General features: G+C 37.1%; 1 protein-coding gene across 2 annotated transcripts in view; it reads right to left on the minus strand.

Moving 5' to 3' along the window:
- The window catches only part of LOC150075774 (neurobeachin-like protein 1), a 693,585-nt gene that overhangs the window by 139,400 nt on the left and 541,062 nt on the right, over positions 1–13,123 (minus strand). The window lies entirely within an intron of this gene.

Below are 13,123 nucleotides of genomic sequence, written 5' to 3' on the forward strand. Positions count from 1 at the left end.
ATGCGAGTCTGAGAACATTTAGACTGTACCATGTATATGCAACTTATGGTACAGAGAAGTAAATATAGTAAATTAAGTACTATGGGATGCATTATGAATTATTAATGTATATTATAAACCACTCTTATACCATGCGGAGTTACTAATATATTTTATTTAAGCATTAGCCTAAACTAATATATATATTGGGCAACGTTTCAGGTATCTTGCCGATACCCATCATCCAACAGTACTGTCTGATAACTGAATCCTCTTTTTTGGTTCACAGACCTGAAGCAAGATACTAGAAATGTTACCCACTGTATATGGATAACGTTTCAAATTACTGGGTAACTTCAGAAACCTGAAATGTTACCCAATGTATATTAGTTTAGGCTAATGCTTAAATAAAATATATTAGTAACTCCATGTGGTAAAAGAGTAGTTTATGATATATATTAATAATTCATAATGAATAACAACCACGCAATGTCCTTCCCAAACTATATTAGTACTATGGGATGATTATAAATTATAATGGGCCATAGAATCATACAGCATGTATAACTTAGTTTGTAACGAAGCCATTTGTGGAGGAGGTGTCTTTGTCTATGAGTGCAAAGAAAAGTAGAAAAGAATTCTTTGTTTATGTTCACACTAGAAGAAATTGGATGAATAGAATTAGCTCACAAGATATGAATGCCCTAACCATTAATGATGTTGAACATGACAAAACTGAATATACATTTTCCATTCGCATTCAACAGATGAAAACGATTTTGAAAAATGAGAGGTGTGTGTTATAGGCCTAATGAATGTGATGAGTATAATGAGCAATTGTGCAGAGAAATAGAGGGAGGCCAGTAAATCAGAACGTCTAATAATGGGGGATTTTAACTTTCCAGATATTGACGGAACCTGTGGGTTGGTCACTCGCACACTAGCAAGTCTTTTGTGGATTTATAGGATGATTGTTTTCTGCAGCAACATGTTTGAGGGGCAACCAGAGGGGATAATACTCTTGATCTGATTATCAGCAGTGATGATTCATACATTAGGAATTTGCAGATAAAGGAACCACTAGATGACATTGAACACAGTATACTGATGTAGGATTTACTTAAAGATGTAACTACCATCAAGGGTAAAGGGAAGGGTTTTTGTTTTCTTAAAGGTGACTACAGTGGTCTCAGGCAGTTTATGAATTCTATACAGTGTGTTCAACTGATGATGTTAAAAACAGTGAATTCTAAATGAGAGGTCTCCAGGGAATAAATCTTGGAAGCTACTAGGCTTTTCATACCAACTAAGAAATACTGTTCAAGATTTAGGCCTAAATGGATGTCAGATGAAGTAATGAGGCTGGTGGAAGAGAAGAAAAATGTGTGGAATGCATATAAATTAGCAGGTAACACAGAGGCCTATGGCAGATATAAGCTAGTCCGTAATCAAATCACAAAGGAGGTTAGGCAAGCAAAGGCTGATTACGAGAAATCCTTGGCAAAGGATGCAAAGAAAACCAACAAAGACTTCTTTACTTATGTAAACTCTAGAAGGAAGAAGATGAATTAGATTGGCTCACTTGATGTTGGTGGTTCAACTGTTGATGATCCTGCTCAGATAGCTGACAAACTGAATGAGTATTTTGCATCAATATTCCCACATGAGGAATTCTGTAAGAAAGGGGAGGGCAGTAGTTTATTAAACTCTAACAGGGAGCTAAATGACTTTGTAATAAAGGAGTGGAGGAGAAATTGTTGAAGTTAAACGTAAAAAAGGCACCTGTGGCAGATGGAATCTATCCAGTTATATTGAAGGAGGCAGTGAGGGAAGTAAGCAAACCCTTAGCCATAATTATGAGAGCATTCTTAGATTCAGGGGAGGTCCCCATGGACTGGAGATGTGCAAATGTATCCAAACTTCACAAAGGGGGTTCAAAGGGTGACAAATAATTATAGATCTATTAGTTTAACTTCTGTTTGGGGAAAATAACGGAGTCACTGGTTAGAGAAGTGATGCAGAATCACCTAAACAAGACTGCAGTAATAGTTCAGACACAGCATGGGTAGGGCTCACAATACCGGTATTTTGGTATTTTTAATTTATGAAACTGGAATACTGGTATTCCAAAAAAAAAAAAAAAAAAAAAAACAAAAAACATTTTTTGCAATAAATTTTGATGACAATTAGGTGCAATAAAGTAAGGAAAAAACAAGTAATTACTTGAATTCACATTTTAAATCAAACTTTTATTACAATAATAAATATCCTAGCAAAAATTATTCTAAAAACATAAAAATAAGCATCCATACTACCTGTCCAAATAAAGTGAGCTTAATCAAGTTAAGAAACTCAAGAGTGTTATCGTTTAAACTGGATCTAATTTTAGTATATATTTAATTAGCAGCAGTATATGTTCTTTTGGATTCTGTTCTGGTTGGTGCTTTGTACTAAGATAGCCGTAGACAAGTTGCAGTTTAAACCTCCCCCCCCCCTTATTCCCTCATCGGCAAAAAATCTTATTTCCTTTTTATCAAAAATAAAAAATATTTCCTTTTTGACTTTTTATGGCACTATACCCATATTAATGAAAGGGACTGAAGTTTAAGCTTGGTGAGGAAACCAAATCTAAGCTGTGTGTGTGTGGGTGGGGGGGGGGGTATTTATTTATTTTTTTATTAATTTTTATTTCCCTGTACCTTAGTATTGCTGTCAGTGGCCATTGTTATGATTTTCACAGCAACTCCCCTCAAGCACTAAGCGCCACGAGCTACCTAAACTGCATTAAAGAATGAGAATTTCCAGGAGCTGAGGGATATTCACTCACCCCAACACACACACACGAGTATATATATTATATGTGAGCTATCAGTTTCTCAAGAGCAATGACACAAATGTAAAACAAAAGTCATTTATGATACAAATCTATTTACAATACATAACTGGTGTTCATTTACATCTAATCTATTCATTTTTCTCATTTAATCTAATACATGCTATCATTCATTAAGGAAAACAAAGGATTTAAATCAGCAGCCATGAGCAGTAATAGAGAAAGACAAATGATACTGAAATGAAGAATAGCGATGGCTTACTTATAAATACCAGAAAAGGCATAATTCAAATAGCAGAAGACTGCTAAAGAGAATTATACAAGGGGCAAGGGAATGAAGCCAGCAGTGGGGAAGATGAATCGCAAATTAGTAACACATACAACATACCTGATATCTTTCCTGATGAGGCAGAACATGCGTTAAAGAAAATGAAGAATCAGGGGCAAATGAAGTTACTGCAGATTTGTTAAAATTGGGAGGAAGAGACATGACACAGAAACTGGCAAGACTCTTCATAAAATGCATCAGAAAAGGCGTGACACCTAAGGAGTGGAATAATGCAATCTTAGTTTTGCTGCATAAGAAAGGAGATAAATCAGAAATTGGAAATTATAGACCAATTACCTTGTTATCCCACATCTATAAGTTGTTCACAAGGGTCATTACTAATAGATTAGAAAGAATACTTGATGAGAATCAACCGAAAGAGCAAGCTGGCTTTAGGACAGGATTCAAGAATGGATCACCTTAATGTAATATCGCAGCTAATGGAAAAAGCAAATGAATATAAAACACCATTATGCCTGGCATTTGTGGACTATGAAAAGGCATTTGACTCTATACAGCATAAGGCAATGTTTCAGACTCTGGAAAGACAAGCATAGATATAACATATATTATGATTTTGAAAAAAATAAATGAGAATCCTACCTCCTTTATTAAACTAGACAAAGACAGTAGTAAATTTAAAACTGAGAAAGGAGTTCGACAAGGAGACACAATATCTCCAAAGTTGTTTACTGCTACCCTTGAGGAAACTTTCAGAAGATTAGACTGGTCGCAGAAAGGAGTCAATGTGAATGGAGAGTACCTAAACCATTTACGATTTGCAGATGACATTGTGGTCATAAGCCATGATCTCAAAGAATTAGAGGAAAACCTTATTTATGCAGACTTATTAAGGATTTTGGACTAAAGATGAATATGGCTAAAACAAAAGTAATGAACAGGTATGCCACAGAAGGGATGTAATAATTGAAGGAGCAGTAATTGAAAAGGTGGAGTCATATACTTATCTGGGACAATTCATTAGCTGTAATAATGATAAATGGCTGGAAGTCAAGAGAAGAATAAATTTTGTATGGATCACATTCAGGAAATATAGTCATATACTGAGGAGCAATATCCCAATTTGTTTGAAACATAAAATAATGAACTAATGTATACTCCCCACCATGACTTATGGAAGTGAAACTTGGGTGCTCACCAAAAGAATGGAAGATAAGCTGAGAACTACACAGCGAAGAATGGAATGAATTATATTCGGAATCAGACTGTTAGATAAGAAGAAGAGAAATATATGGATTAGGCAGCAAACTCAAGTAAAGGACATTCTTATCAAAACTAAAGAACTAAAATGGTCTTGGGCAGGACACATAGCTCGAAGACATGATGGCAGATGGACTAAGAAAATAACAGAATGGTACCCAAGAGGAGCTAGAAGAAAACCTGGAAGACAACAATGGAAATGGATAGATGAAATTCATGAGTTTGTGGGTAGTAAATGGATGGCCATTGCACAAAAGAAGGAACTGGAAAGTTGCCGGAGAGGCCTTCATCCTGAAGTGGATTGAAAATGGATGATGATGATGATGGTGCTATCATTTGCATAAAATTTCTCTCAATTAACAATCTCAACTCTCTCTATAGCTTCAAACACTAAACTAATTCAACCTTAATCACTTCCTCATATTTCTCTTAATCACCAATATCAATTCTCTTCACAACAGCAATCCATAAGTCACCAACTTAATGCTAACAATTCCATGTAATCTCTCTTAATTTAGCAATATCAATTTTCTTTACAACTTCAACCAATAAACCAACTCAATACTAAACATTTCCTTATTTCTCGTGTTTCTTCAACTTCAACCTTACTCTAAAATAATCTCCCATTTTATCTAAGTACCATTTCCAAAACAACACAGTTTTTTGGAAATGGTACTTAGGAAATTACCACAGCAGTAGTAGAAGCCAGGGCACTATCTGATTGGCTTGTTACTCAACTTCCAGATTAACTTTTAGCACAGGAACATGCCTGGCGGAATCCTTCACTATACAGCTGGACACTCCCAGAACTGGACCCAAACCGAACCCAGAACCACCACTGGAAGTCTGCAACCCCTCTGAACAACAACCACAAATCCCTCTTTTGGTGGGAGCACCTTATTTCCTCTTTATTTATTGAATTGATTGGAAGTTACAATTGTCTTGTACTACTTTTTTTATATGCAAACCCCAGAGAGGTTTGCACACATTTATATATTTCCCACCATCTAATTTAAACCCGACCTAATCACAGTGTTATTCTTTAAACTCACTCTTCTTCCTTTGGTGGGAAAAACAGAATATTTTTTCCATCCAATGAAATTCTTTCATCTTTTACCTCTAGATCACCTGTTCACAATACCTTTGAACTGCTCCATACAGAGACCCTTCCCAAAATGCACTAAATGTAGCATGTCGCATCCTCAAGAAGTGTAATACAAGGATTAAACTACTGTTCGGAAGCTTTTAATTTTAACCTTTCTGCACCTGCCATACCACTGTTCACCATATTCCTTAACTGTCCTACCAGGCCTACTCCCACTAATGGTAATATTTCTGTAATGATGTTTTCATTATTCCTTAAGTACTTTACTTCTACACACACACACACACACACTATACTTACTAAGAGAAATATATTTGTAAGATTTTGTCTTATAGTTTCGTAACGTTTTCAGGTTTCCGTTGCATTTCTACTGTGTATAACAATCCCTTATTTGCAAATTCAGCAGTATTAATGATTTATTGTTGTTGATTTTAGAACCTTTATGTGAATAAATCATGGATAATTATTTTTTAAATTAGTACGGAAAAACCTGTATTTTTGTATCAATACCAGGATTTGAATACCGGAAAAAAATGACCGGGATCCCGGAATCTCAGCATTGTAAGCCCTAAGCACGGGTTTGTTAAGGGGAAGTCTTGTCTGACCAATTGGATACTACAATGTGGTCACAAAAGAACTGGATGCAAAAAATAATTTTGATATCTTATACTTGGATTTCAGGAAAGCTTTTTATTTATTTATTTATTTTTTTTGGTAGTTGTTGGCACATCGGCTTCTGTGGCCATAATGCACCTCCGAAGGTTTTTGCAGTACTTTGATCCAAGCCCGAGGCGGGATTCGAACCCACGACATTTGGGTTGCCAGGCAGGCACTTTATCCACCCGGCTAGCCCGGTCGGCCAAGCTTTTGATACTGTTGCATATGGACGACTGCTGCACAAATTGGAGCATTATGGCATTAAGGGCAAGTTGCTGCAATAGATAAAGGGATGGTTGAGTGGTTAATGTTATTAGTGGAGTTCCCCAGGGTTTAGTGCTGGGCCCATTTTTGTTTTGTGTATTTATTAATGATATTGATGAAGGTATATCAGGCTTAATGTCCAAGTCTGAAGATGATATAAAGGTTGGAGTTAATGATATGATTGTTAATGATAGTAAAGACATTATGCTACTGCAACAGGATCTAGAAAAGTTAGGTAGATGGCTGAGAAGTGGCAACTGAAGTTTAATATTGACAAATGCAAAGTACTGCATATGGGTAGCAATAACCCAAGAGAAACATACTAACTGTGTGGTACAACACTCAGGGAGGTGGAGAATGAAAAGGACCTGGGGGTAATTGTGCAGGCAGATATGAAGTTCTCTGAGCAGTGAAGAGAGGCTGCCAGAGCAGGCCATGGCCTGCTCTGGCAATGATACATAGGAATTTTGCTAGCAGAGACAAGGAGGTGATTATACCTTTGTATAAGGCAATGGTCGGGACACACTTTGAGTACTGTGTACAGGCTTGGAGGCCTCATTTTAGGAAGGATGTAGAGTTGCTAGAATGAGTACAGAGAAGGGCAACAAGATTGGTGAGAGGAACAAAGGAGTTCTTTTACCAGGAGGCTTAAATTCTGTAAGTTGCAGCATCTGGGAAAGTAGGTACCTGCGAGGTGATCTGATTGTGGTGTACAAGGCCTTGAATGGTTTGAGCAGACTCAATGCTGATGGGATATTTCCGCTTGCTGAGATTAAGAACCCGAGGGAGCATAAATTCAAATTCAGGAAAGACAGTTGTAGAATAGATGTGCGGAAGTTTGACTTTAGCCAGCCGGTAGTTGATTGCTGGAACAGACTTTCATCTGTTGTTGTGGAAGTTGATAGCTTAAATAAATTTAAGGCTGAACTAGTCAAACATTTGGAATGACTGGATGGGTGAAATGGGAGGGAATATTTTTTTTTTTTTTTTGGCTGAAGCTCTATAAGCTTGCTTTCTTGCATCATATGCCTCAGCTAATGCAATCTGATTAGTTACTTTGAGGTTGTCACAATGGAAATGGATGAAAAAGAGTAATTTTTATATCATATACTTAGATTTGATACTATACCAAATACATGATTGTTGTATATATCTTGAAGCAAAATTCGGCATTAGGGGAAAATGAATAAAGGTGGTTAAGTGGTTGTTGGTTATAGGAATATTTATAAGTGACCACTGTTTTTCATGGACTAATGCTATGAGTGGCACATCACAGGCTCCAGCATTACACCCACACTATTTTATTTATATAGCATTAGCAGTGACAAATAATGCAAGAAAGCAAGCTTATATAGCATCAGAAAAAAAATAAATAAATACACACTTCAATGTCCATACCCTTGAAGAAACTGTCCAGTTCTTCCTTGAATTTACTTAAACCATCTACTTCCACAAAAACAGACAGAAGCCTGTCCCAACAATCACTGTCTGAAGGCAAACTCCCAACAATCACTGTCTGAAGGCAAACTTCTGCAGAACTGAAGTCTTTATAGGTAAGAGCACCCTTTTGTTCCCTTCACCAGTCTGGTTGTCCTTCTCTGCACCTGTTCGAGATCTACATAATTCCTAAAGTGAGGCCTCCAGACCTGTATGTGGAATTCAAGATACAGCCTAACTATGGAATTGTAAAAAGGGATAATCACCTCTTTATCTCTACTAGTAAAGTTTCTGAATATCACTGACAAAACCTCACGAGCTATCCTGGTAGCAACATGTCTGCACTTCTCAGAGAATTTCATATCTCACTGCACATTTACCTCCAGGTCTTTTTCATTTTGCACTACCACGAGTATAGTATCAAATGCAGTACCTTGCATTTCTCAATTGCCATTGACCTAATTTTTTCTTGAGCTTGTTACAAAGCATACCATCATTACTGCTGTTAACCACCCTGCCAACCTCTGTACCATCTGCAAACTTTGACATTAAGCCTGACATAGTTTCATCAATATCATTAATAAATATTAAAAACAACAATGGGTCTCATTGTTGTTTTTAATATTTATTAAAAACAACAATTTATTAAAAACAACAATTTATTGAGTGGAAGAAGACAGAGTAGAAGACTACTCTGTCTTCTTCCACTCAATCATCCTCTTATCCATAGCAGAAACTTGCCATTAATGCCATATTACTCCCATTTGTACAGGTCTGTGTGCAACAGCATCAAAATGGTTTCCTGAAATGCAATTATAAGATATCAAAATTAAATGGACAGGAAATCTAATTAACAGGAAATCTAAGGTAAATTACAAAGCGATTAAATTGTTACCTGCTGACAGACTCCTCCTGCTTATGCTCCAGAAACCTGATGTGCATACAGGCAAGTGGCTGCCAGCAGTTAATTTATAGCAGAGGAATTAACTCCAAAAACCAATAGGATGGCGCCAAGTTTTTATCCTGGATCCGGGGTTCTTAGAAGCCTGGAGTGACATTTGCTCCCATACTATTGACATCAGGGTTCAGGATCTTACCGATATCTATCATCAGACCATGCTTCTGGTGCCAATTTTTATCCTAGATCCATGGTACTTGTGTAGTGGAAACCTGAGATAACCTTTGCTCCCATACTCTGGACATCGGGTTTGGTGTGCAGACTGGTTAGGGATCTTCTGATACCCATCATCAGACCTTGCTTCTGGTTCAGGTGGACTGGAGGGAGACGTATCTAGTCTATTTTCTTTTTCATTCTTCTTTTTCATCCTGGTTGTTCATTCCTTCTTCTATTTGAATTTTTTGTTTCCCATTGCTTTCTGAGGTTCCAAACAATTTTGTGAAAAAGTAATGGGAAGAAGTCATGTATGAGATGGACCGTGATTGGTCTGTACCTAGATCCATCCATAGTTAGGGAAGGACATAGGATCTAGGTCCTTCTCTAAAAATATTCGATTGTGCTGGTCACCCATGTTGATTGGATGCACTGCCTTAGATTTAATATGCTTCTTAACTGAGAGCATAACCTCCTCCACTCTTCCTGTCTGCCCTTCCTGTATACATTGTACTCCCCATATTCAAATTCAGCATCGCTTATGCCTGAATGACACCATGTCTCTGCTATCCGTACAACATCTGCATTTAATGACTTAATCGGTACTTCAAATTCATCAAATATATTTACAATGCTCCTAGTATTAGTGTACACGCATATGTTCTTACTCTTAGTTATCTTAACACAGCCTATGTATTTATTTGTTCCATGATGACCCAGCAGGGCCTGAAATCCCTGACACCTTGCTTTCCAGGATGCTATATATTCCAATAGAAGTAGTGTAAGAATCACTTTCACCTCTGCTTGCGGCTCTAGTTAATCTATTTTTGGGCTTGGTGATTATTTACATTAATAAAGGTATGCTGCTTCAGTAAGGTCTAGATAAACTAAGCAGATGGGCTGAAAAATCAGAAGTGAGGGCTAATATTGCAAGGAATTGCATTTGGGTAGCAACAATTGCAGAAGAACAAATCATTTGCATAGCCACAAAGTCTAGGTAGCTGAAAAGGACAACGACTCAGGGGTAACTGTACAGGAACAAACTGACGTTTTCTTAGCAGCACAGACCAGGCTGCTAGAACAGCTTCTAGTGTTCTGTCAATGGTATAGTGGAATGTTTCCAGGAGGATGAAGAGGTGATTATCCACTGTATACAGCAACTTTTAGGCCATATCTGAAATATAACATAAAGGTTTAGAAGTCTCATTTTAGGAAGGACACAGACCTATTGGAAAGAGTGCAGAGAAGAGCAACAAGGTTAGTTTAGTTCAGAAAAGATTATTCACTCTAAAAGCATCTGTGTAGTGACTAGTTGAAGCATTTAAACCTTTAGAGTTGTTAAGTTGACTAAATGCTGATAGAACCTTTACTCCTTCTCAGACAACAAACATACGGAAACAAAGTGAAAGAGGAAAGTTGCAGAAATAGATGTGCAGAAACATGCTGTCAGCAAGAAAATAACTGATTGCTGGAATATAAACTTCTTCAGTGTTGGAGAAGTGGGTAGTTTAAATAAATTTAAGTCTGAACAAATTATTAGAAGACAACCAATGAACTTAGTAACATGCACAAAAAAAAAAAAGGCTTTTTTTTTTTTTTTTTTTTTAGGAGTGGACAATGGAAGATGACAGCTTTCATTCTTTTCTTTATTGCAGTCAGTCAGGCTGCAAGTGACTTCCCCCTAATGTGATACAGTGGAAGGTTAAAAACACTGGAGCAATATGCATAGTTAGTTGTTGTTGTTTTGGTTTTTAGGAGCATTAGCAACTAAGACCATATTGCTCCAGGATATGCGGTGGTCATTCTCTGACCTTTCTGCATCTTCCGTATTTGGTGGTGACGGGCTCGAACCCCGGTCTAATCAAGAAGCATGGCATAATTAGTGGGAAAGAAGAAAAATGCAAGGGATGCTTATAAGTTGTAAGGAGATACAGCACAAAATGGGTTAGGCAAGCTAAAGTAGATTACAAAATGTTTCTGGCAAAGAATGCAACTAGCAAAAACTTCTTTACTTATATAAACACCAGAAGGAAAGGGATAAATCACACTGGTTCACTAGATATGAACAGTATAACAGTTGATGATACTGCTCAGGTTGCTAACAAATGACAGATATTTTGTATCTATGTTCACATGTGAAGAAGTTTTTAGGGATGGGGTTTTCAGATATATATAAAAATTCTAACTGGGAGCTAAATGGTTTTTGTAATAACGTGGGGAGGGGAAATTGTTGAAGCTAACAGTAAATAAGGCACCTGGGATCTATAAATGATAGGATCTATTACACTATATTGAGGGAGGCAGCAAAAAAAAAATTTAACATCATGAATTTCAGAAAAGCTTTTGATACCACTGTTGCATTAGGGAAAGTTACTGTAATGAATAAAAGGATGGTTGGTTGAGCATAAGAAAATAGAGAGCATAAATGGACACTACTCTTGTTGGACTAATGTTATTAGTGGAGTTCCTCAGAGTTTAGTACTGGGCCTCACTGTTGGTTTTTAATATTTATTAATGATATTAATGAAGGCATATCAAGCTTAATGTCTAATTTTGCAGATAATACAAAGATTGTCAGGGTGGTTAATGACAGTCATTGTACTACTGAAACAACACCTACAAATATTAGACCGATGGGCTGACAAATGAGTTTTAACACTGATAAATGCAAGGTTACTGCATTGCAGAGTACCACAACAATTGGGTGGTAAAATACTGAGGGCAGTGTAGAACTACAGGGTGGACTACACACCTTAATCTCATTTGTAAGAGATCAAGAGAGTAATTCTGTGAGAATAATTCTGTAGTTAGACATGTTTTTCTGAGCAGTGCAGACACGTTGCCAGGACAGCTCATGTGGTTTTGTCAATGATATACAGGAATTTTTACCAGCAGTATAAAGAGGTGATTATTCCACTGTATAAGACAATGGTTGGGGGGGGGGGCACATGTTGAGTACTGCATACAAGTTAAAAAAAGCCTTCTTTAGGAAGGATGTTGATCTGCTGGAATGGGTGTACAGGACAATGAGATTAGTAAGGGGAATAAAAGGGTACTCTTAAAAAGAAAGGCTTTAGTTCTGTACATTGCAGATCCTGCAATTTGAAGAACTAAAGTTTTTTTTTTTTAACTTAGTTTAAGGCTTTGAATGGATCGAGTACATTACATGTTGATGCATCCTTCCTCTTGCTCAGACAACACACGAGGGAGCATAAATTTGCTTTCAGCTAATGGGCAGTTGATTGTTGGAATAAACTTTCATCTAAAGGAAGTATGAATATTGTTCTCTACAGGAGGAGGAATGGAAATAATAATGAAAATTGCAGGTACAAGTAAGGTAGTAACTTTAATAGAAACTATAGGTACAAATTAAGGTAAACAAATGAATTAAAAATTAAAATAAAACAAAAACAAAAAGTAGCTTTCGAGTCTGAGGGACTCTTCATCAGCTGGAGCATAAACATTAATATGAAACAAAGAATGTCTGGGCATGGTCATGTAAGGCAAACAAACCATGACACGAGTGCAAGCAACAGTAGGGACAATCAATGGTTAGAAACAGATGCTTGTGGCTGTGAATGCAGGGCATGCACTTGTGGCGTGTGCTAAAGTTTATCACGATGCAGAATAACCGCCTCCATGATTTTTTTATTTTATTTTTTTTATGAAAACCCCAAACACGAGAGGTATTAGAACCTATAGTACTTAGTACTGTGCTTGGGTTGGAGGTTGAGAAGATGAAAGAAGATATTTGTTGACATTAGACTTGAACTTCTGTAGACTGTAATTTTCAGGAAATACGTATGAAGGAAAGTTGTTCCAGAAAACGGCAGTTGAATGAATAAATGAGGAAGATGAAAAGTTGGTTCTGTGAGCTTGAAGTTGGACAGTAAATGGATTTTGGCTGGTGGCGGCACGTGTTCGGACTGTTTTGAAAGAGAGAGTGGGAATTATAGAAGCCAATTCAGAAGAACAGTGCCCATGGAAGTATCTGCAGAAAAGGCATTCAGCAAAAACAGTACGTCTATGAGACAGTGAGTGGAGAGACTCTGTTAGAGAGGAGTCATTAATTAACCGAACTGTCCTCTTCTGAATGGAATCTAGAAGCCTGAGAGAGGTTTCAGGGGCACCGCCCAAGATGTGGGAACAATATTCCATGGTAGGGCGGATTTGCGATTTGTACAGAGT

The sequence above is a fragment of the Mastigoproctus giganteus genome, chromosome 13, assembly GCF_048544385.1.
Source record: "Mastigoproctus giganteus isolate SK-2022 chromosome 13, ASM4854438v1, whole genome shotgun sequence".
NCBI lineage: Eukaryota > Metazoa > Arthropoda > Arachnida > Uropygi > Thelyphonidae > Mastigoproctus > Mastigoproctus giganteus.